The sequence below is a fragment of the Lissotriton vulgaris genome, chromosome 1_1 (genome assembly GCF_964263255.1).
Source record: "Lissotriton vulgaris chromosome 1_1, aLisVul1.2, whole genome shotgun sequence".
Lineage (NCBI taxonomy): Eukaryota > Metazoa > Chordata > Amphibia > Caudata > Salamandridae > Lissotriton > Lissotriton vulgaris.
The window spans coordinates 2,014,127,532-2,014,154,667 of NC_141685.1; positions in this window are offsets into that span (position 1 = coordinate 2,014,127,532).

Consider the following 27,136-nt stretch of genomic DNA (forward strand, 5'->3'; position numbering starts at 1 on the left):
ACTTGAGGTACGCCTCTGTGCCGCCCCTCACAAGTGAGGGGGATATTTCTGGGTTAGAGATCTTGACACCGGTTACGACCTTGCCGTTGGCCCTTAAACGTTAGGATGTACAATTTCAAAATTTCAAGTAAATGTTTTGTAGGATGTTAGTTCGGCTAGGAGGACCTTTGTATTAGAGAATATGTTAAGGTTAGCCAAACATCGCAATGTGGTTATGAAATTGTACATAATATGAAACTGTTAATTTTGTTTTAATTTTGTTTCATATTTTAATAAATACGGCCGGGAGGGTCACTCCCTCCCGTCTTCCAAAAACTTCAGAATTGTTTCCGGTTTCCCATCCTTGGGGATTTGTGTTGAGAGGGGGTGGCGGGTATCTCAGCCATATGGAAAGGGGCGACCATTCGGTCCCCCCGAACGTATGGCAGAGTACCACGATCCCCCCGGGAAGCCATCTTGGGCGGGAGGCGAGTCTCGGCTGGTATGCCCGAAGCGGCGTAGCCGGGGCGCGCCTTTTCCCGCCCTAGAGTGGGTTGGCCTAGACACGGACGCGGCTGGCCACGCCCTTGGGCAGGCAGGGGCGGGTTTACGCCCGCCCTGAAGACGGATAAAAGGAGAAGTAAGACCAGAAGGCATCCTCTTGTTCCTGTGCTCTGAAGCTGCACCTCCTCGCTGCACGTGAGCTCGAGACGGAACGAAGAGCCAATTTTGACCCACCCACCAGCCCTTGAAGACAGCGATTGGTTTTGAATAAAGTTTGATGTTAATTCTGATTTTTTCGTTTGCAGGTTGTCGTATTATCGTGATGACTTTGAGTATGCAATAAAGAATGGTCGATTGGTGTTATGTTTCGCAAATAAAGTAATTCTGCTTTAGTGTCCCTGAGTAAGCATGCATTTAATAAAGTTGTTGTTGCTACTGTCTTTTAGAATTAGTCATTTGTAATTTAGTTAGCATTGTCGTATTTATTTTGGTCGGGCGGTAAGGTCATGATCGGTGAGCACTAATTGGAAGATCCCTATGAGTGGGCGTCACCCATTACGGATGGGAGCGCGCGGGGGAGGTGGCCATTGGCCCCTCAACGGGGAGGCGGTCCCTTCTAAGGATGGGTCGCCGAAAGGAAAGGAAAGGCGGTCAAGACCCCTTCCTGGGTAGGAGGGGTTACAGCCCCCTCCTGGGGAATTTCCCGGGGCCAGGACGTCTGCGACGGCAGATGTGGTAAGTTGTGTGGGGTTTGGGGGGGGGTCTACGCTACCTTCTAGATACCTCACACGAGTCCTCGTACGACCTTTAAGTGGCGTCGAGTTTTATGGGGGCCCCCGTCAAGTCAAGGGAAATTGGTAAGTTGCACTTGAGGTACGCCTCTGTGCCGCCCCTCACAAGTGAGGGGGATATTTCTGGGTTAGAGATCTTGACACCGGTTACGACCTTGCCGTTGGCCCTTAAACGTTAGGATGTACAATTTCAAAATTTCAAGTAAATGTTTTGTAGGATGTTAGTTCGGCTAGGAGGACCTTTGTATTAGAGAATATGTTAAGGTTAGCCAAACATCGCAATGTGGTTATGAAATTGTACATAATATGAAACTGTTAATTTTGTTTTAATTTTGTTTCATATTTTAATAAATACGGCCGGGAGGGTCACTCCCTCCCGTCTTCCAAAAACTTCAGAATTGTTTCCGGTTTCCCATCCTTGGGGATTTGTGTTGAGAGGGGGTGGCGGGTATCTCAGCCATATTGCCACTAACAGTCTGGCTTTGCCACTTCCACTTGCGCCTGACTAAATATTATTGATAAAAACGTTCTAACATTGATGGCATTGGTTGCCCAGGTTTCTTGCAATGGTAAGATATTGGGGTCTGCGTGATAACTCATAAATTAGCCGTTTTCTCACTTCATGGCACTGCCAATCATGTTTCATGTTAAGGAAATCCAAGTCTGGGGCTTCACATCAGAATTATAGTTAAGATGAGCTATGCAATTTTGTCGGCACCACTCGCGAATGTTGTTTTTTACTTTTTTTATGTTTAGTTCATTCAAGGGAGAAGTAGAAATAAAGACATTATCATTCGATTCTTCATTGTTGATCAATGTCATCATCATAGTAATTAATTTTTCTTCTGTGCCAATTGGGCTCAATAAAAAGCAGATAATACTCAAATTTCAACTTAAATCAATTAGGCAGACATCCTCTTTAGCCCTGATGCTGGTTTTTTTTTAACTCTGGGCACAACTTGAATTTTCTACTTATATTTCATTACTTTTTTATTACTGAAAAATATGGGACAACCGAATCTGACTAAATTAAAACATATCCTGTTTCATGGATTTTGCAAATTTAAGTGCATGGTTGCATATAAAGTTGTTGATGAATTCCGTTTTATTCATGTTAATCTCTTTAACAATATTTCAAACTTTAGAAAGATGACTCATTCAATGTTTTTTGCTACAACTGTTTTTAATTAGGTGACGGAATTATATATTTGCAGGCTACCGGAATAATTTAATTACAGGACACTACTCTTTTGGAAAAATTGTACGATGTATATGCAAAAATGTGACCTGAGTGGTACTGGGCTTAGTTATCACTATATTATTTAACCCCCCTCTGTTTGCTATGATATGTTTCTTTGTTTTTTTTAGCAGAGCATCAGGGACATTACAATAATAAAATTTTCAGAGAGTTTAAAAACTGCCTTTGATCAAGACATACTAATCCAAGATAAAACTGTACTTTGAAGATGCTAGTAAGTGCAGAGAAGCAACTAACGCCCAACTTATGACAGAATCACAAATTTTCAACAAAGAAAATTTTAAAAACAACAATTGATTAGCATATACCGGTCATACAATTGAACCAGTGCAGAAAAGTGGAAAATACATGCATAAAGAACAAACTGCTGCAATAGTCTGGCAGAAAGCACGTTTCCCACATACACTTGAATTAATATACCCGCATTTTACAAATAAAAAATTCTAACTACTAAAGTGCTGAAGTGCTGCAGTCGACCAGGATCTATACCGTCATAATTTTCAAGATCGACTAAGTATTTCCAAGTCGCAGTGAACTTTTTATAGCCCCCACCTGCTTTGCATATGCTTCTTCAAACGTCCTCGTTCGCTTCATCTTGTTTAGCCATCTCGCATATGAAGGTGCTTCCGCCGACCTCCAATTTTGAAGAATTAAGGAGGTAGCAACAAGAGAGGAAATAGCAAGAAAAGTCTCCTTCGCTTTTATCAAATTTGTCCCAGATCTCGTAACACTTAAGAGGGCAACCTCCGCCACTGGATCTATCGCTTCTGGAATGCCCGGCTTATGGCTGAAAAAATCCTTCCCCAGAATTCCAAAGTCTTGGACAAGTGAAGATTATATGTAGCCATGCCCCTTTCCCATCTGCCTGGCAATGAAAACATCTAGTCTCCACTTCTGGATATTTCTTGTTGAGAGCTTTGGGAGTGAAGTATGCCATCCACCGAGACAAAAAGGCCATTCTTTTAAAATTGGCAGCCTTTAAAGCCTTACTCCCTAGCAGAGATAAGGCCTGCCACTCCTGGCTAGGACAAATACATTGAGTTTACCAGGTTACTCTCTCTAGGAATTTCTAGACCAGTGGAGACTCGTTTTGGGTACGCAAAAGACGGTATCAGTTGCCCACCCCTCTAACCTTTACTCCAAATAGAGCTGTTGCAAATTTAAGCAGGGCACAACTAGACGAAAAATGGTATCTATTTAAAAAATATACAACTTTAGGTTTTAAAAAAACAGGCTTATCCTGGTCACTGCGTCTATCCTGAACATCTTGCCAGGTAATTACTCTATTCTGAATTAAAAAGTGCCCCAGTTATTCTAGAGCTCAATCCTTCCGAATACTGAGATGACTAGAATGAATTTGGAGACCCAAGCTTTTTTATTCGCCTAATTTCAAATTGTGAAACCCGGAAAAAACAATTTGCTTATAAAGGAACTGTAGTCTAAAGGAGTATTCCAGAAGAGTTTTATATCTGGTCCTCTTGGGGAGTTTTGAGGTTTTAAGAAATGTCGGGATCTGTGAGCCAGATTCTTGTACCATTTTAATGTAAAGTCAAAGACACAGCAGATCTTGAAGTAGAGGTTTATTGGAACCCAAAAGGGAGGCAAGTTGATCAAACAACGACCAGGGAATAACTGACTCAACCCTCACACATCACATTCTGTAGCAATGACATGGGCACATTCTAGGCAAGGAATGTGCATTATTAAAGGAGAAACTACAACACATCTCCCTTATTATAATAACAAATACAAAGAAAGGAAACAAGGGAAAACAAAGAATGCAAAACAAGAAAAAGGCAGAAAGTACAAAGCAAAAAAGTAAGACAAAATAAATCACTTGGAACAGTAATCTCGAAGATACAGGGGAGACCTTCTAACTCTTGTACTTGTGCTGCGGGAGGAAACATTTTGAGGTAAGAGATTGGAAGGAATATTTTGAGGCAAGTGACAGGAAGAGGAACCTGTGGAAAGAAAAGATCCGCCAGCAGATCCGCTAGACCCAGATTCCACAATGCCATCCCCGTCTGCACACCTCGATAAGCGAGACATACTCCAAACATCTCCACCAGCAAGCATAACAACATTTTTCATGACCTTAACAATTCGTCTAGGCCCAAAATACTTTGATTCACCCTTGGGTGACCAAATCGCTTTTTTAATGTAAACAAGATCACCAACTTTCCAGAAAACACTCTTTGCACCTTTTAAGGAATCAAATCTTAGTTTGTATTTCTCCTGGTAACTCTCCACTCTCACATCCTTAAGCACACAGCCTCTGTCCTTAACTGAAAGCCACAAAGGATTCAATTTAGAACCAGCAATTCTACCTTTCAGTTTCTTGAAAGGCGAAACACCAGTCACGCTATTAGGAGTGTTCCTGTGCGCCCTTAGTTTTTCCCTGAGAATAGGTTTCAGCGGAAGCCTTCTCTCCAAGGCAGACTGAGCACAAGCTCTAATAAGCCTATTCATGCTCTCAACAAGACCATTAGCCTGCGTAGAATAGAGAGCAGTCCTATGATAAGTGATAGATAAATCTTTTAGGAAATCGGACATTTCCTGAGAGGTGAACTGAACACCGTTATCCGAAACTAAAATGTCGGGAACACCTTCACAGGTAAAGGCATCTTTTAAAAATTCAATAACATTTCTACTCAAAACAGAATTCATGCACGAAGCAGACAACCATTTCGATGTGTAATGAACCAGGACAACCACAAATCTTTCTGAAGGAGCTAAATTCTCAAAAGGTCCAATGATATCCACAGCTACTTTAGACCAAGGACGTTCAGGAATAGTAACGGGGGAGAGAGGAGCAACACTGACTTTCCTAGACTTATCATTGCCAGCACAAATACTACAATCCTTTACAACTGTTTCAACCTCTCGGTCTAGCTCAGGCCACCAATAAGTTTCTCTGACTCTAGCCTTGGTGAGGCTACGACCAAGATATCCCTCATGTGCCAAATTTATAATCTTCTCTCTCATTCCAAGTGGAGGAACCAACCTGTCACCTCTGAACAACTCACCATGGAAAATGTTTAATTCGTTCCTCACATTCCAATACCCTTTGGCAGTTTCAGGAACCTCCTTCAAAGTGGGCCAATCATTGACCGTGGATTCCATTACAAAATCTCTGGCAGGGTCACACAAAAAAACTCTCTTTCCACTCTGTTTCATTCAACGCAGATTCTCTCACCCATGAAACAACAGGAGCCTCACGATCACACAAAGCTAACTTATCAAGGGGTGACCTAGAGAGGAAATCAGCAGGGATGTTCTTGAGTCCAGGCAAATACTCCACACAAAAATTGTATTCCATAAGACCTTCAACCCATCTCCTAATCCTTGGAGTGGTACACTCTACATTCCTGCAAGAGAATAACTGCACAAGCGGTTTGTGGTCAGACCTGACAACAAAAGGTAAACCCCATAAATAGAACCTGCAATGCCTGATAGCCCAAAAATAAGCAAGGGCTTCACGTTCTATAACAGAATAGCGTTCCTCAGCGCCCTTCAGAGAACGGGAGGCAAAACCAATGACCTTCTCTGAACCATCAACCAGTTGAGAAAGAACAGCCCCCAAACCACGTAAACTCGCATCAGTGGACAGGATCGTTTTCTTGTGTACATCAAAATGCTCCAAAGTAGGCATCTTTGCAATCTGAGACTTAACTGTTTCAAAAGCTGATGAGCACTCATTGTCCCAATTGAAAACTGCGCCCTTCTTTAAAAGTAGTCGAATAGGCTGCATGACACTAGCAAAATTAGGGATAAATTTAGAGTAATACTCAGACAAACCATTAAAAGACTTTACTTGATCTTTGTTAGTGGGGGTTTGTGCTTCAAGAATGGCCTCGGCCAAATCAATTTTAGGACTGATACCTTCTCCCGATATATTGTGTCCTAAGTAGGATACAGATTTAACCCTGAACTTACATTTTTCGCGTTTTAAGGTCAGGCCTGATTTCTTGAGCCTTGTCAAAACACAAAATAGAACATCATCATGTCTGACAATATCACTACCATACACAAGAATGCCATCCTGAAAGAATAAAACAGAATCAATTCCTGATAAGACATTCTTCATGACCCGCTGAAAGCAAGCAGAAGCACTGGCTAACCCAAAGGGCATCCTGATAAATCTGTAAGCACCAATGGGAGTAACAAACGACATTAGATGCCTGGAACCTTCATCTAACAAAACTTGGTGATATGCCGCAGACAAATCCATTACGCTAAAAATAGTGGCACCACCTAATCTAGTCAAAATCTCGTTAATGTTTGGCAGAGGTTGCCTGTCAACCCAAATTGAACCATTTAGACTCCTTAGGTCCACACACATCCTAATCTTGGTGCCCTTGTCCTTAGGTGCCAAAACAATTGGTGCGAGCCATTCTGAGAATTCAATTTCCTCCACCACGCCCAACTTCAATAATCTGTGAATTTCATCTTGGAGGGGTTTTATCATGAGATTAGGCACCTTCCTAACTTTGTGCACAACAGGTTTTGCATTCCCTTTTAAGATAATCTTATGCTTGAATCCCTTAAGAAGACCCAAATCATCACTGAACACTTCTGGAAATTTTTCAAAGATGTCAGAAAAATCTCCAATTTGAGATACTAACATAACTTGTTCTGGAGCATTGGAATTTAAGGTGATACCCAGGTTTCTTTGATGACGCCAACCCAAAAGATTATCCCCCCTTTTTGCAACATAGACTTTGCCAACTGTTTCTCTACCCTTGAAAGCAATGGTTTGGATGGAGTAACCAATCAACTCAATCTTTTGTTTAGCATACCCCACAGGATTAATGTCAGGGGTTAAAAGCTTGATCTTGTTCCCATCAAAATTAGAGAACCAGAATGTATCACTTATAAGAGTGTATAAAGAACCAGAATCAGCCAACACAGGAACAACTTTGTTGGCAATGTGAACGTCACAAGAGGGCATGACAACAATATCATCATCAACTAGATTCACTCCGTTAACAACATCATCTTGCGAATCAGTAATACAATGAATAGAATCCTGAGAGAATTCTTCCTCTTCAGACAAAAGTTTTTCCTGAATCTTCAAATCATTGGTGCAACGAACCAGTTGGTCCCTGATGAGAGAGTCAGTTAACAACTCAAATTCACAAGTTTGTGCAAGAGACTTAAGAGCAGAAACGTAATTTCCTACTCTTTCAGTCTTTCCTTGGATGCGCATGAAAAATGTGTGTCTCTCCATGACAACATTAATTCGAGCACCAAAATGGTTTTTTAAAAGTAGTACACTCATTTCATATACATCAGACGGTTCACCAGCACCTTACCTATAGGTATGGGATCCAAACTATCATAGATATTCCTTCCTTCAATACCTAAATTGTTTAACAGAACAGCATGTTTTCTGACTGCGGAAAACTTTTCACCACCAATAGCTAAAAGATAAGAGTCAAAAATTGGCTTCCATTTCTTCCATGGTAAAATTGGTTCACCCTGTTCACTCAAAAACTGAGGTGGTAGGTTCATCCCACTTACAGGAGACGACATCCTGAAAAGGAAAAATTAACTAAACAAGCTAACACAACAAATTAAAATAATGAAGGAAAAATAAAGAAATGGAGTCTGTTTTTGTTAAATACAAATAAGAAGTCACAGATCCGTAGTACTTCTTTTCTTGGCAGAGAGTACTGATTCCTACAATATTTTAGTAAAAATAATTTGTATTTCCTTCTTCTTAAATTCTGCATACCTCAAAGTTAATCCTTTTTCCACACTTTCTACTTTGTTGGTGCGAAATGCGCAGGAACATCCAGAAACTTGCCTCAGATAAACGAAAACGAGAAAACATTAACAAATACACGCTTAATGCGTGTAAAACGGCATGCACGTCACTCTTGGGCATGCGCGTGGAGACAGGAATGTCGTGTGCGTATGCGCCAGCTTCAAGCGTCGTTCCGTGAGCTGCGTGCGCGTCACAGTTCAGCACGTCATCAAAACAAAGGAAGAGTACATCGGAACATGGAAGGCACCCACTTCAGCTTCACGTCACACAACGCTCGACATAAGGCGTCACAGAGCGCTCGAGGTAGCTCGCGACATCACTCAGCGCCCGAGGTAGCTCGCGGGGTATTTAAAAAATGCAGCAAGACACTCACTGGGCAGAAATAAGCTTTTGAAAAAGAAAATACTTGCCGAGGAGTGGTTTGCCGAGGGGTGGTTCCGTAGCTCACTTGATGATGTTACTTCTCTCGTAGCGCTCGCACAATAGTGAAATCCAATTAAAACGAGGTTTAGATCATTTTGACAAAATTCTCCACCGCAGAAGTTCTTAAAAAAAAAATACCACGCAGGGTTCTTTAATACCTGTTGGGTCCATCGTCGCCAGTAATGTAAAGTCAAAGACACAGCAGATCTTGAAGTAGAGGTTTATTGGAACCCAACAGGGAGGCAAGTTGATCAAACAACGACCAGGGAATAACTGACTCAACCCTCACACATCACATTCTGTAGCAATGACATAGGCACATTCTAGGCACGGAATGTGCATTATTAAAGGAGAAACTACAACACATTTTATCCAGAAAAATGTTATCTGATAAACCATTTGAAGACAAGCTGTTAAATCTAGAATAGCCAATTCGTAGTATGTACAGATTTGCGTAATGCTAACCCACCCTGATTGATGTCAAATGTAGCACCGAGAGTTTAACCCTCTGAGCTTTCTTACTCCAAACAAACTCTCTGAATATAGATTCAAGCTCTTTGGAATAGCTAAAATTGATTATTATAGGTATATTTATAAACAAGAAAATAGGTAGAGGGAGTATGGACATCTTGATAAGGGCTACCTGACCTCTCAAGGTTAGTAGCAGATGCAACCAATTTTCCAACATTTTCTTAATTTTGCCCCACATTGCCTCATAATTGAATTTATATAACTGTCCATATTGATGTGCGATGTAAATCACCAGATACCGTATTGGATTCGACTTGAGGGCCTGATGTTTAAGATTTGCCGGAAAAAAATCCGTATTGGTGTTCAAAGATAAAATCTCAGGTTTTTTGGGGTTAATTTTATAGCCCCCAATCTATTCGAATTTACTAATTTGAGTTAATACCCGGTCCATATTCTGGCTCTCAGGACTAAGATATAAAATAACGTCATCTGCGAATAACTTTAATTTTGGCATGCCCGAGATCGGGGCGTTAATTGCTATATTACCACAAATTTTAATAGCCAGGGTTCGATAAAAACAGTAAATAATAAAGGGGAGAGCGGGCACCATTGTCTGGTCCCCCAGTTTATATTTACTAACCCTACTTGATATGCATCTATCACTTGCTGCACCTGGGTCCCCTGATAGATATTCCTGAGTATTTTTGTGACCTGAGGGGGAACACCGAGCCTACCAAGACCATAGAAAAGGGCATCCCAGTTGACCAGGTCGAACGCTTTTTTCGGCTTCCACCATCATAATGTATGCTGGAGTTTTGTTAATACTGAAGAAATCAAGAGCCTGTATTAAAAACCCTGTTTTAGATTACATCGACCTCCCGGCAACAAACCCAGAATGGTCTCTGTGGAACACTCCCTGGGCTAATGGAGTGAAACGCTACAACCAAGTTTTCATTAAAATCTTAAAGTGGTATAAATGTTATTGTGTGTAGTTAATTAAAACCTTTACAATATTGTAGCATCAAAAAACATGTTTTTTTTAAAGTACAAATTCTCGAGCAGTTAAAAAAGAAAGAGCTTTCTGGAAGTCCATGTGTTTGGTTTAATTGTAAGAGGTGTTTCAATGAGTCTTTTCGTTACACTTCACGCATCCAATTTCATGCATGTAGTTTCCTTTTTCTTGATGATTTGTATTAGCTGCAGTGCCCTTTGGCAAAATCTGGCGGCCCTACAAGCTGTCTGCAATTCATGACTGTTCAGTGCTAGCATGACGGCCGGGCGACATGTTCTAATTTGGAAGAAACGGAATGCGTGAAGGAGATAGTAACGTCTCAAGTTTTTTAAAAAGGGACAAATGCACAATATTTGCATCGTTGATTCTTCCTTTTGTCCACATAGTCTGCAGTCAATGGTCGTCCATGTTTGCTTCCATGATGGAGTGTGTTCTTTTCAGATGGTAGTACCCAACCATAGATTTAAAAGCATTTTTTGGGCAGCCGTGGATATGTGGTTGACTAAATAGGGTTGGGGCACCATTTTCCCATTCGTGGCGATCACCGTCCAACCGTGTTTTTTCTTTGCTGTTGCGGCTTTGTCTGATAGCCATGATCTTTGCTTCGCGGCCCCATTGATCGTTTTTTTGAAAGCCGCAAATGTTTGGTTTGTGTTCCATGCCTTTTCCAGGTTAAGATCTAACAGGGCATTCTCGCATACTGTTTTCCAGTCGTTTTTCGATTTTGTCTGGTTGTTCATCTCCATCCAGCAGAGGCCAATGGGCGTGTCCTCTTGGGCTGCTCTTAGTTTCCAGCATGTTTTTAGAATGGCCGCTTGTCTGAATAGGTACTGGTTTGATAGACCAAATTCCAGATGAATCTGTGATTGGGATACAAACTTCGGGATCCGAAAGATATGTTTGAACAGCTCTGATTGTTGTGTGTTCAAGAAATTTGCATCCTTTCCCCTGAACAGTTCTGACAAATATATGTAAGAGATGGTAAAAACTGGGCAGCTATTACCTTCAGCAGGTGCAAATTAGATGGACAATTCAGTTTTGTTTTCAATAAGTTTAAGGCAAAGCGTAGCTTGTTTGCCTGAGCCTTTCTGTACAATTGAGGGTCTTTCAGAGTCCACCTGGCATCGACCACTATGGCCAGATATTTGTACGAAGCAGTCTGCTTGAGTGTGTTGCCTGCGATATGCCATTTAAAAGATTTCTTCCCTGGCCGCGAGGGAAAACAGACGATCTTCGTTTTTTTGTAATTGATTTGCAAGCCCTGGGCACTGATGTAATCATGGAGCTTCGTGATGGAGCGTTGTAATCCCATCGGGGTCTGACTACACAGTACAATATCGTCTGCATACTGTATGCTCCTAATTTTGTGCTGGGCTAGCTTTGGGGGATCGCTTTCTATTTCCGCAAGGCTTTTGTCCAGGTCCGCTGATAAGATGTTAAAAAGCTTTGGTGCCAATACGCAGCCCTGCTTGAGGCCAACTTGAGTGGGTATTTTTTCGGATATTCCGTCATTACCTAGTTTTATTCTTACCCAGGTAGATGAATATAGATTGATAATAGCCTGCAGCAACATTGATGGAATTTCCCAAGTGGCCATTTTTTGCCACAGTGCCTCCCTCAGAACTGTGTCGAACGCTGCTTTTAAGTCGACAAAACACGTATACAGCTTGGTTGGTTTCTCCCTTGCTTTGTCGACCAGAAGGTTAAGCGCAAACAGGTTGCATAGTGTGTTGGTTCCAGGCCTAAAACCTGTCTGCATGATCGGGAGAATTTCTTTTGCGCAGACCCAGTCTTCTAAGGCCCTCAAGAGATTTGAGGCGTAAATTTTTGCCTCGACGTCTATAAGCGCGATGAGGCGGTAGTTGGCTGGGTCAGATCTTGTGCCTGCTTTGAAGATTGGGTGTAGGATGCCGCCTCCCCATGATTGGGGATTGTTTCCGGACTGAAAAGCAATGTTGTATAAAGGGCTAAGATATTCGACCCAGAACTGGTGATCTTGTTTGAACAGGGCTTTCGGTAAACCGTTCGGGCCAGAGGCACCCTTGGATCTCAATTTTTTAAGTACCTTTTCTACCTGCGATGGCGTTATCCAGTTTGCATCAAGGTGTGAATCTGCATCTTGGTTGTTATTTGGAAATAGGGTCTGCTGGGCTGGACACCATGCTGTGGTGCTGTTACTTTGTGTTTGTTTTAAATACGGTATCCAGTCCCCCTCAAGTATGTTGGCATTGAAGGTCTGGGCAGCACTGTTTGTGATTTTGTTAATTTCTGCCCAAAACTTCCCATTGTTGTTTTATTTGCTAGATGCTAATAATGATAGCCAGATACCAGTTTGATGTTTTTTTTATCTTGCCACATTTCTTTTTTATATTTTTGCCTTAGTTTGTAAATTTGATTAGCCGTGTCTTCGCCCTTTGTCTTGGCTTTTGCTTGTAATTTTCTAATTTCTTGGTTTAGGGACCTTTTGTTGCCCACTATGGGGCCCAGAAACTCTTGAGGGGTCGATTGGTAACTGCGAGGTCGGTTACCAAATCTCTCTATTAATGTTGTGATCAGTCTATCCCAGTTGTCCAGATGTGCAGGAGGGTCGTCTCCGATCCCTGCCGAGTGGGCATTTGTTATGTGCGTCATTATCTCTTTGATGTTATTGCCATTCCACGTGAGTCTCTTGAGGTTGTAAATGCTTGGAAGTTCGATCAAGGCTTCGCATGTTGTGGATGGCCCTGTTGTGTTGGAGGCTAAATTGAAATGCTTGCAGGCTGTGGTCGCTCTCCAGTTTGTGAATAATTTTGTAACTAACGATGGATTGCAGGACCACTAAATCCACAATGGTTGATCTTGTGGGAGGCGGCCATTCAGGCTAACCATTCCGAGCTCAGCAAACATTAAAGCTCACTGTTCACCAATCTTATCCCGTTTTCAATGGTTTGTTATGATGTTTGGAATTGTCCAGCCGTTCCATTTATTTTGAGTCATGGTTAAGGCTTGGTCCTTTTGTAGCAGGAACATATTCAGGTCTCCTGACACGACCATCCCCGCCTGCGGGTAGACTGATTGCATGGATTTGATGAGAGCTTTTAAGGTCAGAATTTTCTCCACTTTGTGCTTGGAGTCTGGGTGTATATAGATGTTACAAATTATCATTAAGAAAGAATCTTGACCCCTCTGTGTGCCTTTGCAGGGGTCTTGCGATAGATCAATTTTGATGCACTCTATCCATTGTTGGCTAGTGTCAATGTTGACATAGGTCCAAGCGATGCCGGTGTTCAGGTAGATTGATAGGCCTCCGGCGGCCCTTCCCGAAAGGCCTCTTTTAGATGCTGATAGTTGGATTTCCTTGAAATCGATTATTTGCTGGGGGGCCATTAGCCAGGTTTCTTGTAATAAAATGATGTCGAAGTTTTTTAAGAATGACATTAGTTCGGCATCGTTGGTTTTGCCCCCCAAGCCATTGATGTTCCAAGAGCAGGCTTTTAGAGTCGGTTTTCATGCTTCCACCATCCCTGCCGCCGATGAGTTTTGCATTGGAGGTAGAATTTTCCGGCGTTCATTGGGTCACCCTGTATGACCATGGTGGATGATACGTAAATTGGCCCATTCCCCCTTCTTGGTAACTGTACCACCAACGACCCCCAGGAGAATTCCGCCTTCTGGTTTAGATTTTTTTTCCGGCAGGGCAGCTAATGGATCTGGGTATCTCTCTGGCGGCACTGGGTTTATTTCAATTCCCCAGTTGGCAAAATCTTCTCTGTGTCGCTACACTTCTTTGGCAATTTAGGGGTCCTTCCATGTTGCCACTGTCATTTCTCTGTCGTTTGTATTGGGCATTGTTTTAAATTCAATACTGTCTATGTGAGTTGTATTCACATGTTTTAGCATCTCGAAAGAGCTGATGAGTTTTAGAATAGTGCTCCGGTTTAAGATGTTGTGATTCCCCCTTGAGCTGTAGTGCGGTATTAGTTCATGCATTTGTAGAGCCCACTGGATAAGTCGTGTCAAGCTTCTCATACTGGTTTAGGGCGCAGATTTTACATAGTTAAAAAGCTTTGTCAAAAAGGAAATCAACTCTTTAGCAAATGCTTTATAGAATTCTATGGACAGCCCATCGTCACCACAAGCTTTTGCTCCTGCAATTGAATTTAGGACTACCGAAATCTCTGCACTTGATATATCTCAACCTGGTCTCCAAGGGTATTAGATAGCCTCAGTAGTTCTACCCCTTCAAACTAATTTTGTATCACATCCTGGCTAACCACATAGTTAGTAGTGTAAAGCTGTTGGTAATGTTCTGCAAAAACTTGAACAATCCCCTCCCTATACGTCACTGCTAATCTTGTCTTGTGATCCATGACCTCTATGATTAGGGCCCCTTCCTGTCTAGTCTTAGTAGACCAGGCTAGTTTCTTGCCAACCATGTGGCTTTCCTCATAAACACGTGGTTGGAAGGTACGTGAGCTATTGATTTCTTCTACTAAGAAAACATTCTTAGCCTTTTCAAGTTGACCCAGTAAAGGGGAATTTCTCTGATTTAAAGCACTTTCGACTGTTTGCTGGAGTTCAGCTATATTAATGCATCAAGTTTTCGACTGTACAGCAGGAAAGGCAATCATTTGTCCATGATCAGCCACCTTAAATCCACCCCATACTGAAAGTGGTCCTGTTGTTCCTTCATTGATTTTAAAGTAGTCAAGTATCCACTCTCTTAGTTCTTCTACCCGTTGAAGATCCTGGAGGAGGAGGTGGTCCATCTGCCACCTTGACCTCGTCCTCCTCCCATTCTCAATTTCTAGGTCTAGCCTAACAAAGGAGTAGTCCGAGAATGAATTAGCCCCAATTTCCGCCTCTACGAGGTTCAGGGATCGAGATGTTAAAAAACAAAACTATATGCGATGCTGTCTGAGATTGGCGAGAGACACAGATATAAACACAAGTTCCCCAACTGGCTTTTCGCCATGGATTGATCGGCTGAAAATCTTGTTTTAAGGCCTCAAAGACTGTTTTAGTCCTTGGATTTAAAAAAAATATATATTTTTATTATCGTTGTTATAGAAAAAAAATACAGAGGATAAACACATAACCAATTGACACGTTATACCAATAACTCAATATGCACAAAAGACCGGTTAACAAATCCATATTACATTTCATATTGGCAGACTGTGCCTGATTCCTTAATATATACGTAAAAGAGATATTCTGCCTTTACATTATCTTATATAAATCAACATTTAGTCACAGAGATGAATACGGTGGATGCACCTTAATTATCAAGAACCCCTAATTATAATCATAGTCCAACAAAACATCAATCAGTGAAAAGAAAAAGAGTTATAACATTATCACATATTTACATATTAGCACCAAGGGGATATCCGACATTAGCATCCAAAGATGCCCACATTACCGAAGCCAATCTGTTATAGGGGCCCACAGTTTTAGTCCCTTTTCTCGTCTCCTTTTAGTCGATACACTGACCTTTCTAAATTTTATATGGCTAAGAGCCGTGAGCGCCAGTTACAAAAAGTGGGGGGTCAGGGCTGATCCAGTTAGACTTAATACACAATCTAGCTACGGTCATTGCCATAAAGACAAACCCAGTCACAGCGCGCGACCAGCTACCAGTCCCCCCACCCCCAAAATGAATATGTCTGAAGAAATAGATATGGAAAGCCCTAAAACTATGATCCAGAAACATTTCCATATCCTGATAAAATATCGTCAACCTAGGGCAAGAAAAAAAACATGTGCACTCTAGGAGTGGTGTGGCTCACTGGTAAGAGGCGGCAGACCCGGATAGAGGACGGTCCGGGACCAGCGTTCAATCCCTGACGCAGCAGGGTCGTGCACCAGGGTCAGCAGACTCGATAATTCTCATCTCGGTGCCTACTCTAACCACGGATCACACTCGGCAACTCTGGGCATTAGCTTGCCTCATCTCCACAACGGCCCCCACCAACGCCGGGGATGCCTGGTTTCACCTTGGAGATACCCAGGAGGGAACATCTCACAGGGAAAGCCAGGATGGGTTCCCCAGCGGTCTATAGCGCTAGGACGCCTCCGGGTAGCAGTGCGCTTTACAAGACACACACATTTACATTTACTCTATCTGCTAATAACGTCCCATGCCTATTACAGGAGCCGCCCCCACTCCTGCCCCATTTGGCTATTTTTGCTGGTGTATAATACAGATCAAAAATGGACATAAAATGTTGACTCCGAAGCATGCCTGATAATACGGTCTGATTAGTTACTTCGAGTGACTCTTCAATATTGATCCCCTCCTTCCCAAATTTCCGTGCCCATTTATCATTCTGATTAGCTAAATCATCAGGAAGGGATTCCAACAAAATCTGATAGATCCCCCTTATCCTGGATTTCCTGCAAAATTAATTCAACTAGTAATATCTTCCCATATTTTCCTCCCGTGCATTGTTTTTTACTATCTAAAAAACTACAGATCTGTAAGTATTTAAAAAAATCCCGCTTATCAAGACTGTATTTCTCTTGCAAAAAAGAAAAAGAGGCTAATTGATCTTCCTGACCCAGACACCCAACTGTGCAGATCCCAAGGTTGCTCCATTTTTGCATAATAGGTTCTTGGAATATTGGAGGTAAAACCCCAGAAGCCGAGAAGGGTGTATAGCTATTGACATTGTAAATTTTAAATCTACTACGCACCTTCCTCCAAAATGTATGAGCCGCCTGCACAATCGTAAATCTGTTTTTTTTTAATAATAGCTGGGTTCTAGGATCTTGACTAGGGAGTATTTATCATCCTCCCCAAACCAATTTCGTAGATAGTTGGGCTGAACGCCTCTAAGCACCGGCTCCTATCTCTACCCAGAGGTACCCCCATATGTTGCAACATACATGCCCAGTAATAAAACAAAAAGTTTTGGTCTTTAGACTTTTTTAGTCCTTGGCTTCAGTTGTTTCTTGTACTTATTAGAGGTATACTCTCTAAGATCTTGAATGTAGTTGAAATCCACTCACAGAATATTCTGACTGGGGACCCCTCTGAGAAGTTCATGTACCTTCAACAACACTGAGGGATCATCCATAATTGGGCCATAGTAGTTAATGACATTCAATATATTCCTGTTTATCTTAGCCATAACCCATATCCATCTTCCCTGAGCATCCCAGGCCATGCTTCTACAAAAATAAGTGGCTACATCTGTCATTGCCACCCTGGCTGAGGCAAAAAAAGCATTAGATAATACCCCAGGGATAAAGAGCTTCAGTGAATTTGTCTTTAGGTGGGTTTCTTGTAGAAAGAGGCTTAAGGCGTAAAAGGGGCCAACCATTTTATAAACCCTCCATATTTTTATCTATTTAACATACCATTAACATTTACCGGCCGACATAAAGCAACATGCAACATCTTCTAGCCATATTTATGTTTCAGGGAGTCACAATGATCATTTGGGTTTAAACCCCTATTCCCCTCGTCTATGTCCATTTTACTATTGCTCTTTTCACTGCCATAAACCGACCCCCTGCCACGCCCACCCCAGTGATTCCCCGCAAGAAATGTATTAAACCCCGCTAACCACATCTCACCCCCCTTCTACACGGGGTTGTGCCCTCGAGCTGCACTCTGGGTGACCTCTCCGCCTGACACAGGAGACCCTAAACATCAAATTGGCCACATATTCATTTTGAAGAAGAGATCTCTTTTGAACAATTCCTGAGCTTCTTCTATATTTGAGAACATATGGAACTTCCATCTCACAAGAACTCAAAGCTTAGATTGGTAGGTGATTGAAGCCTACGCGCCTTGGGCTTTAAAGAGATATTATAGTTTCACAAACTATTTGCGCCTGCATGCGGCTACCACAGACATATCTGCAAATCCAGCATTTTGACCCCTCATTGATCGAAAACTGTCTCTGCTGCATTGCCTCAGACAGAATGTTCTCTTTAATGTGGTAGTCCGGGCAGTTAGTCAAAATAGTGCGTGGAAACTTAGGATTGGGTAGGGGGTGTGAGGGAACACGATGCGCCCTTGTTTACGTTAGGTCTCCAGTAAATTTAGGCAAGACCTTTTATTTAATGAACGATTCAACCCATTGAAGAGTATTAGCTCCCTCACTTCCCTTGGGTACCCCAACTATCCGAAGATTCGAGCGGCGAGAATGGTTCTCCAATTCCTCAAGTTTGTTCTCAAGAGCTGTTTTATCTTCCGCTCCCTCATTTACTCTCAAGAGCATTGAGTTAATTTGATCCTCCAGCAGGGCAATCCTAGATTCGGTTTCTTGCATTCTTGCCGGAAAACAAGCCACTGCCTCTTCAATTTCCCCAAGACACTGGTGTAAGGCAGCTATCTCATTCTCTTGAGATTTCTTAATTTCTAAGATGAGACTCAGCATGGTCTTTATTTCGTTCTGCTGCATATAGGCTCCTTCAGTTAGTGATTCTGACTCATCCTGTTGAGATTTTCCATCTTGTTTCTGATTCATAGCTGGCTGGCCTGGTGGTTCTGGGCCACTCTTACTAGGCGTCTGAGGCAATGCATGAGGCTGTGTCTTGTCCTCCAACTGCTGTTCTAAGATGTCTTTGGAGGGAGGCCGATTAGGGGCCGGAATCTGAACTGATGGTGTTGGTCAACTCAACTGGCAGTGCACTGGCTGGCCAGCCTTTTGAGAAGTCAGGGTGACTGTAGAAGGTGCCAGGGCCCGGGGAGGTGGAGATGTAAACAGAGTCAGCGAAGGGCTAGCTGGTGCTTCTTTTGGTGCTACTTCTGGTGCCGGAGCTACCATAGAATTTACTAATACTGGCTGAGAAGCCATTTTTTTTAAAATGGAAAGTATTTAGAACTTTTTATTTTGCCCCTATTTGTCGCTGTTGAGGACTCGCTGGTCTGCTCCTTCTCTCCAGCGTTGGAGCCACTTGTTTGTTTAAGAACAGTAGGATCGTCCTCCCCCAGATGGAGCTCAGACGGCAAAGCTGCAGAGCTCTCAAAGCCCAGCCAGTTAGATGTATTCCTTACTCTGGCAGCTGATGACTCTGCTTTTATCTTGAGCTAAACACTTTTTGGCTTTAAGCCCTGCTGCAGAGTCGACTTTAGCAGTAGCATTCATCTATTTTAAATGTTTCCCCATCCTTCCTTGAATCCTAGGACCTGCTTGCCAAATGTTCAAAGCACCAATTATTAAGCATAAATCTTGTTTTACTCACCGCGAGCCTCGACCTTCAAGAGAGAGAGCTTCTGCTTCTGCTGCTGCTGCTGCTTCTGATACCATACGCCCCCCTATGGTTGTGGTTGATTATGCAGACTACCCCAAGTCCTCTCAGCGAGCAGAGTTAACTTTAAATATTGATTGTTTGCAGGCTCACCCATAATTTCCCCCTTTCAACGTCTAAATTGCCCTATTGCCAGATTCCGGGAGTCAGAGGTTAAGGCTTGACACCAAACAACAAGCATCGCCTTGCCTGCCGCACCTCAACAGCGTGTTGTCCTCCTACCAACGCCCTGCCAGCCTCCTGAGTCAGCATCAGCAGTCTGACTGCTTCTCCATATCCCAATCTCACCACGCGATGAGCCCTTCTGCGGCGAGCAGCAAGCCGTGTGCCAAGACCACCTCCAAACGGCACAGCAAAGCAAACTCCAGAGAGCCCAGAAGAAAATTGTGAAAAGCTCCTGTGCGTCAGCAGCGTTCACTGCCGGAGCACAAACGCCCAGGTGCTGGAATTTGAGTGCTCCATTGCCTGGGGGAGTAGCAGGGGTCACCTGTGGCTAAGCGGTGGCGGGATCTTCGCAGCCATCCTCTCTCATTCATCAAAATACTTGCCTGATATGTCTTGTATTAGAAGATACAAGTGATTTTTTCTCAATTTCTAAGGTTGTATCAGAAATATGATACATTGTATGGTCAGAGAGAGTTTTTTATTGGTTATTGTGAGTGTATTGAAAAAGTGGGATGTTCAGGAAAACTGCTGTTGTGCTGCAGCTAATCACAGATAAAATGCTGAAAGGAGCTTCGGAACAGTTAGTTCTCTGTGGTCTGAGGATGGCATCTATTTCTCAGAGTTAAACTGGTTAAACAGTGCTCTGTCCTGGGGTCTACTGTTCAGGCATGGAGACCTATGCACTGTGTTTTTGCTTGGGAGTAGGTGCCAACCTTGAAATAATGACATGCATACTCTTTCACCGTGGTATAAAGGGTGGCCTCCAGGATTCCAGTTACCTTTATATTAGCATATTGGTGAAAGAGACTTCTCAGGGCTGTTCTATGAGGCAAGGTGAGCCAGTTTTGGGAAATGTGTAAATAAGTGAAGATACTTCACAAATATATCTGTGAAATAGCCCCAAAACATTTCAAATGGGAATAGTAATCAATACAATTAGTATGGATTGAAAATATGGTGCACCTTCACTGATAATTTGGATCATTTGGATAATTCGGCTCAAAGTAGTATTCCAGTGGTACTCCTTCTTATACTCCACATGGCCTTTGTGAAAAGGCCTCAATGTCTGTTTAGATTGGAAATAAAATATATAACATTGATCTTAATGCCCTGATTGTCAGGCGGTAACTTGCAGAAGTCAATACTCCTTGCGTTATGAAAAACGTTTCTATAATTTGCTATAAATCATAGGACGTCCCATGTAAAGAAGGGAATGAAACATAAAAAAAGTCGAATGTTTTCTTTTTCTATCGTCAAGGAATACAAAAATATTTAACATTCCAACAAGAAACACAAGATAGCAGGCAAGTAAGCAAATTAGTTAATACTGGTTTCATTGGTGAGACATTTCCATTTCATTTCAAATCCTTTATTTGATCTTACACATAAGATCATAAACGTGTTTAAGGTCACTGTTTAAAAAAAGATATAGATAAAAATAGCATATGTCCTGATACTTAAAAACAGCAGATTTGGTTAAAATCCATTTCATCTATCTACATATACAAATACAATAAGAGTTTGTTAACCAGTCCTTTATCTTCTTCTGAGCCAACCTGCTTCCTCTTTTTCAAACATCCCCATAAAAACAATGCTAGCGAGAAAAACACAAAAGAATTCTGCAAGGATTTGCGAGAAAAAAGTGCTACGTGACAAAATTTAAAATTGTAACGCTTACAAATCGGTACAATAAAATTGTCTTTCCTGGCATTAACACAAAAGAAAAAAAGATGAAGATCATTTCGTGGGGATAACTTGTCACTCAGACACAGGGAAAGATCAGCATGTTTATATTTCTTCTCTGGATATCCTACCATCAGTGGTATCAATTACAGGCGAAATCTTAATAAAATATATTTGTGATCTGGCAATGTAACATCAGCCAAATAAAAGTAGCTTCCCTCCTCCAGCACTGGGGTTAATTCATACAGACTGAGTGTGGAAGTTTTTTCTTTCCGACATTTTCAAAGGTTGGTACTGTTTTTTTGGCTAGGGGACTTAAAGTATATTATTGATATTGTGGATTCTCTCAGTAATGGGAGTTGTGAGGAGACAAGGAGTAAAGAGCTACAAAATGAAACTAGGCAGCTCACAATTTTGTGTAAGTTCACATTTATAGGACACAATAAAAGTCCTCAGATGTGAAAAGACAATAAAAATGTTGTTTGATGAATGCGAAAGGAAACATTTAAAAAATGAAATAACTTACTAAATTAGGACACCTTAATCTTTTGACAGAAGTAACAGACAAAGCAACATAAATAGATAATGTCGTTATTATATTTTCCTTTAATAATACGTTTAGTCACAAGGAACATTGGTCATCTCAAAAAAGGGATTGGTGTGAACACCTAGGCCTGATTATGAGTGCGGGAGAATTTTCCTCATAATTTTACAGATTTGACCTGCCGACATTTATCGGGGAAAATTACAAAGTGCAAACATTATATGAAACTCATAATTCAGATTCCTACGCAACTTCAGTCTTAGTTGCTCAAATTTAAGTGATGGTTTTTGGATCAGTGCCTGAGACAGTCTATGTTCACTGTGGGAGGTCCGAGGCCACCGTTTCCTAAATGAAAAGTATGGTATGGAAAAATATGAATATCACCAGAGTTGGGGAGATGGGGGACTACAAGGCTGCCACATTTTCACAAAAATAGGCTGTATAGATATCTTTTTCAACATGTACCTAAGCATTATGAGGCATAACTAGCGTGGAGATTTTTCCAGCTATGGCATGTTCAATTGACTGGCAGCTGGTGATGCCGCTCAGTGCAATGTCTGCATTCCAGTCTCGGTTCAGTATGCACCCTGTGGCTGGTGTTAAAACACATTATCACTTGCCCATCAGTTTCTAGTGCACAACATGATTAAGGTGTTAAACATATGTTATCATTAATAGTTCAGCTTGTCTATAATTAACGAGGAGATTACGCTAAATTAGTTAACTATTGATCTCAAATACATTTCAATATTTTGCCAGTGTTATTATTAATTAGACTTGAGGAATTCTCATTTGACACAGAGGCCTGCAAGACTTCCCTGCGTCTACACGAGTTTCTTCTATTGAGAATAGTATATTTTGTTTTGCATTTATGATTACAGTTGTTTGCACTCTTATTCCCCTATCTTTACTTTTAAGCATTCGTTCTGTTGGGTTAAAAAATGTGCTACTGTTTTGCTCTGGTGAGTACTTTTTTTTAAGGGTTTTTATCTCTTTATTCGTAATCCATCGAACAAAGCAAGACTGCATCAGAAAGTAGAAACTTGCACCCAGAACCCTTCATCACATTTGCAATTGACATGCCTGTTATTAGCAACTTAAATAAAATAATGTCAACATCACTCCCTGTCAGGCCTCCTAAAAAAGGCGGCAGGGGTACCTAGGAGTTCACATGCCCACTAAAATAAATATCATTTACCATCCGCTGGGCAACAACCAAATCTTCTTAGAAAGTTATTGGATCTCATCACTAGACAGTCTATCTCATCCACAGATAACATTTTTCCAGGTGTAGGCATAACAAGCATAATCCTGCATAGCTTAATCACGTAGAATTTCCAAAACATCCGCAAGATTGGAACTATACAAGATGCGTCTCATACATGTTGCATCAGAAAAGAGACGCTGGTAACGGTGCTCGTGCTAAAGACAGCGCAAATGGCACATCACGTTGCACAAGTGTTTGTGGGCATTTCGTTTTTGAATGCTTTCCCCTACCTAACCATCCCCTTGTGTACCTGCTTCCCGCGGCCCCATCAAACCAATCTCCACCATATTTCGCTAAACCTGTCACCCCTTTTTTCATATATTTTCACTTTTTCAGCATTCTTCTGTTTATTTTTATTTATTTTCCTCCAGTTAATATTTCTTTTGTCCCTGTCAACTCAACCCAACCCAACCCTCCAGCCATTCTAGAGATAGGCAGTGTTGGCGATCTTAGCCTGGACCTTTTTGAGCTACTCTTCCTTAAAAGCCATAGGTATATTTTGGAACAAGAACGTTAATTTTTGGGGGAATGACATTTTAACAAGTTTCACCCTTAATAATCGTCATCAGCAGGTGAACCCAACTTCATAACAGCTTACAGACTTCCTTACTGATCTTCTGAAAAATATTTTCCGAGAATTTTTCGAAATGTTGTGTGATTTTGATTCCTAAGTATGTCATTTCCCATTTATTACAGTCTTGCTGTATATGTGTATTCCAGGCCATTATTTCCATTTTATGTTCATTCACCTCATAACCTGATATGCGGCCGAATCATGAAGTCATATCATATATTTACAGGACCGAGGTAAGCAGATCAGACGTGTAAATCACTAGGTCGTCTGCATATAGCCCTACCTTTTTCTCCCAACCCCTATACCTAAAGGAAAGTATTTCTTCATTCTTCCTGATTTTTACAGCAAAAGGTTCAAAGTATAGGTTAAAAAGGAGGGAGGGGCAATGGACACCCTTGTCTAGTTCCTCATGAGATTTTAATAGATCTGGAAATTCTAGCAGTGGAATTCTTGTAAATCAATTCTACAGTCCTGCAAAAGTTTTCACCAAAATTGGTCAGCCTTAATATTTTCTGAAGATACCGTCAGTTTACCGCATCAAAGGCCTTAGTGGCGTTTAAGGTGATAATCACCAGGGAAACTTTATAAACAGAAGCTATGTCAATCACTCCTATTAAATTATATGTAAGGTCTTGGATCCCCTTCCTTTGACAAAGCCTTTTTGATCTTCATGTAATAGACTCCCTGCCACCCCATTTAATCTTTCTGCTAATATTTTTCCAAAGATTTTATAAACGCAATTCAGCAGTAAAATGGGCCTATAGAAGTCACATATATTCAGCGGTTTATCTGGTTTGGGAACTTGGTCACTATGTCCTCGTTCCATGATGCTGGCAACTTGCTGCCATTCTCAAAAATATCCCCAAAAAGCTTTGCCATTACTAGAATGATAAACTCACCCAGTTTTTTATATTCCTTGGAGGGTAGTCCATCCGGACCTGGAGCTTTGCCTAATTTCCCCCATCATTGCTTTTCTAATCTCACTCTCTGTGATGCTTCTATTGATGGTTTCTCCCTCCGCCTCACTGACTTTAAGGTGGACATCCTCACCTAACCAGCACTCCACCTCTTCCTCTGTGGTGATCAAATCTACCTGATATACTTTCTCGAGGTGTTTGAGAAAGGCCACTTCAATTCCTTCCCTAGTCTAAGGAGACTTTCCTGACACCTCACATTTAACTTCTTTGATAAAACTTCTTGCCTTATCCTTCTTCACTTTCCATGCTCAAGGTTTTCCACACCATTCTCTGTATTGAAAATGGGCGAGTTTACTTGCCTGCCATCTTTTCCATACTCTCTCCTCTACAACACCAACCAGGTCTGACTTTAGGGCTTGAAGAGCTGTTTGTGCTGTCCCTGCCCCTGCTGTGCCCCCTTGCTGATAGCTGCTGTTCCTTCTGCTGAATGTTACCCTCAATTGCCCCTACCTCAGCTCTATAAGTTTTGCTTTTAAATACTTGAATAGAGGTAATTCTCCCCATCAAAAAGGCTTTATACGCAGCTCAGACAACCCCCATTGGGGCACTATCCTAGTTAACCTCAAAGAACTCCTGGGACTCTAAGCCTAGTTTCTCAATTGCCCCGTCATCCAATAATATAGTGTGATCCATTGTCCATCTCCTCTGTGGTGTGGTTTCTGCTACAGCTAGTACTAAGGTTACAGCTGAGTGGTCCGACAGATGTGCTCCTATATGCCTTACTTCCTGAATCTGGTCTTTTATTTCTTGGTTGATCAAAAAGAAAATCAATCCTTGATTTATGACCATATTTTTTTAGATTAAAGGTAAAGAGGCCCCCATTTTCACTCTCCATATATCACACCACCCTCATAGTAGTTTTTATTAAAGCCCGCACTTGTTCTTGTTTACTGCTCTGCTCTTAAATGAGCAGCCTAAATTACTATTGAGCACCACGTTAAAATCTCCTGCTAGGACAATTTGGCCTGAAAAGCTTCATCAGCAAACCACTAAGTAGGAGAGCAAGTGTGACATTATAGCTAGTCGGTCCTGGGTTCATGGGTACTAAGGTGGTAGGTTCACTCAGTCCCTATGCACTAAGGTCCCATAATCCTATTCATAGTTCTGTGTTTGCGCAGAATCCCTGTACTCCACTCTACTCCACTACTCCGCTGAATGCCACTCCACTCTACACCACTTAAAGCCACTGTGCTTTATAATACTGTATGCCAATTCACTGTACCACACTCTGCAACAGTGAACTCAACAATAATCAACTAGGCTGCATGCCACTCTACTTCGCTGTAGTCTACATCACTTTCCAATACTGTATGACACCCCACTCCAATCTACTGTTTTATGACACTTTACTCAACTGCATGCTTCACCACTCCACTCTACTGCACTCCATGCCATTAAAGTCCATGACACACCACTCCACTGTATGGACCTTTCCTCTACTCTACAAAACCCCACTCCAGTTCATTCTGCACTAATATACTCCACTCTCCTACACTTTATCCCACTCTTCTCCAACAGCACTTTACTCCACTCTATGCCACTCCACTCTGCAAAACTTACTCTACTATATCGAACTCAACTCTACAATACTGTACTACACTCCATACCACTCTGACAACCTATGCCCATCTACTTTACGCTACGGTACTACACTGTACGACAGTCAACAGCAAACCACTCAACTTCTCTCTATGATACGCCACTCCACTATATGAAACAGCACTCCACTCTACGACACTCTCCTTCACAGTACTCTATGACACTCCACTTGACAATATTCCACTCTATGACACTCTACTTCACCCTACTCCACTCTAAAATGCTGTGCTTCACTCTTTGATAGTCTACAACACCATATTCTATTGTTCGGCATGCAATTTCACTGTACAACTCGCTGCTCCAGTCTATGATACTTGATGCTCTATATGAGACACCATCCCACTACACTATCTGACACTTTACTACTCTGTACAACACTCAGCTCCACTCTACAATACTCAAATACTCCACTCCGCAATACGACACACTACGCCACTCCACTGTATAACACTTTACTCCACATTATAACACTTTACTCCACTGTATGCTACATTACTCCACTCTACTGCACTCTACTCTATTCCACCCTACAATACTCCTCTCTATGGCACTGGACTCTAAAACACTGTCCTTTACTGTACTGTAAAACACTCAAATGTATGGCACTCCAATCAATGACACTCCGCCATGCAATTTCAAAAATTTTTTATTAAAAATTATAAACCCCAATTGAAAATACAAAAACAATGAAAATGGCAAAGTTATAATTATAAATCCAATTTATGACTTATGCACCACCTTCAAATTTGCTATAAGTCATACACCTCCAAACATAATCTAGTCACCTGATTTGCAACAATATATTAACTATAACTCCTACCTTTTCCATGCACAGTTTACATACTAATCACTTATAGAAGGTGAAATCCTAAC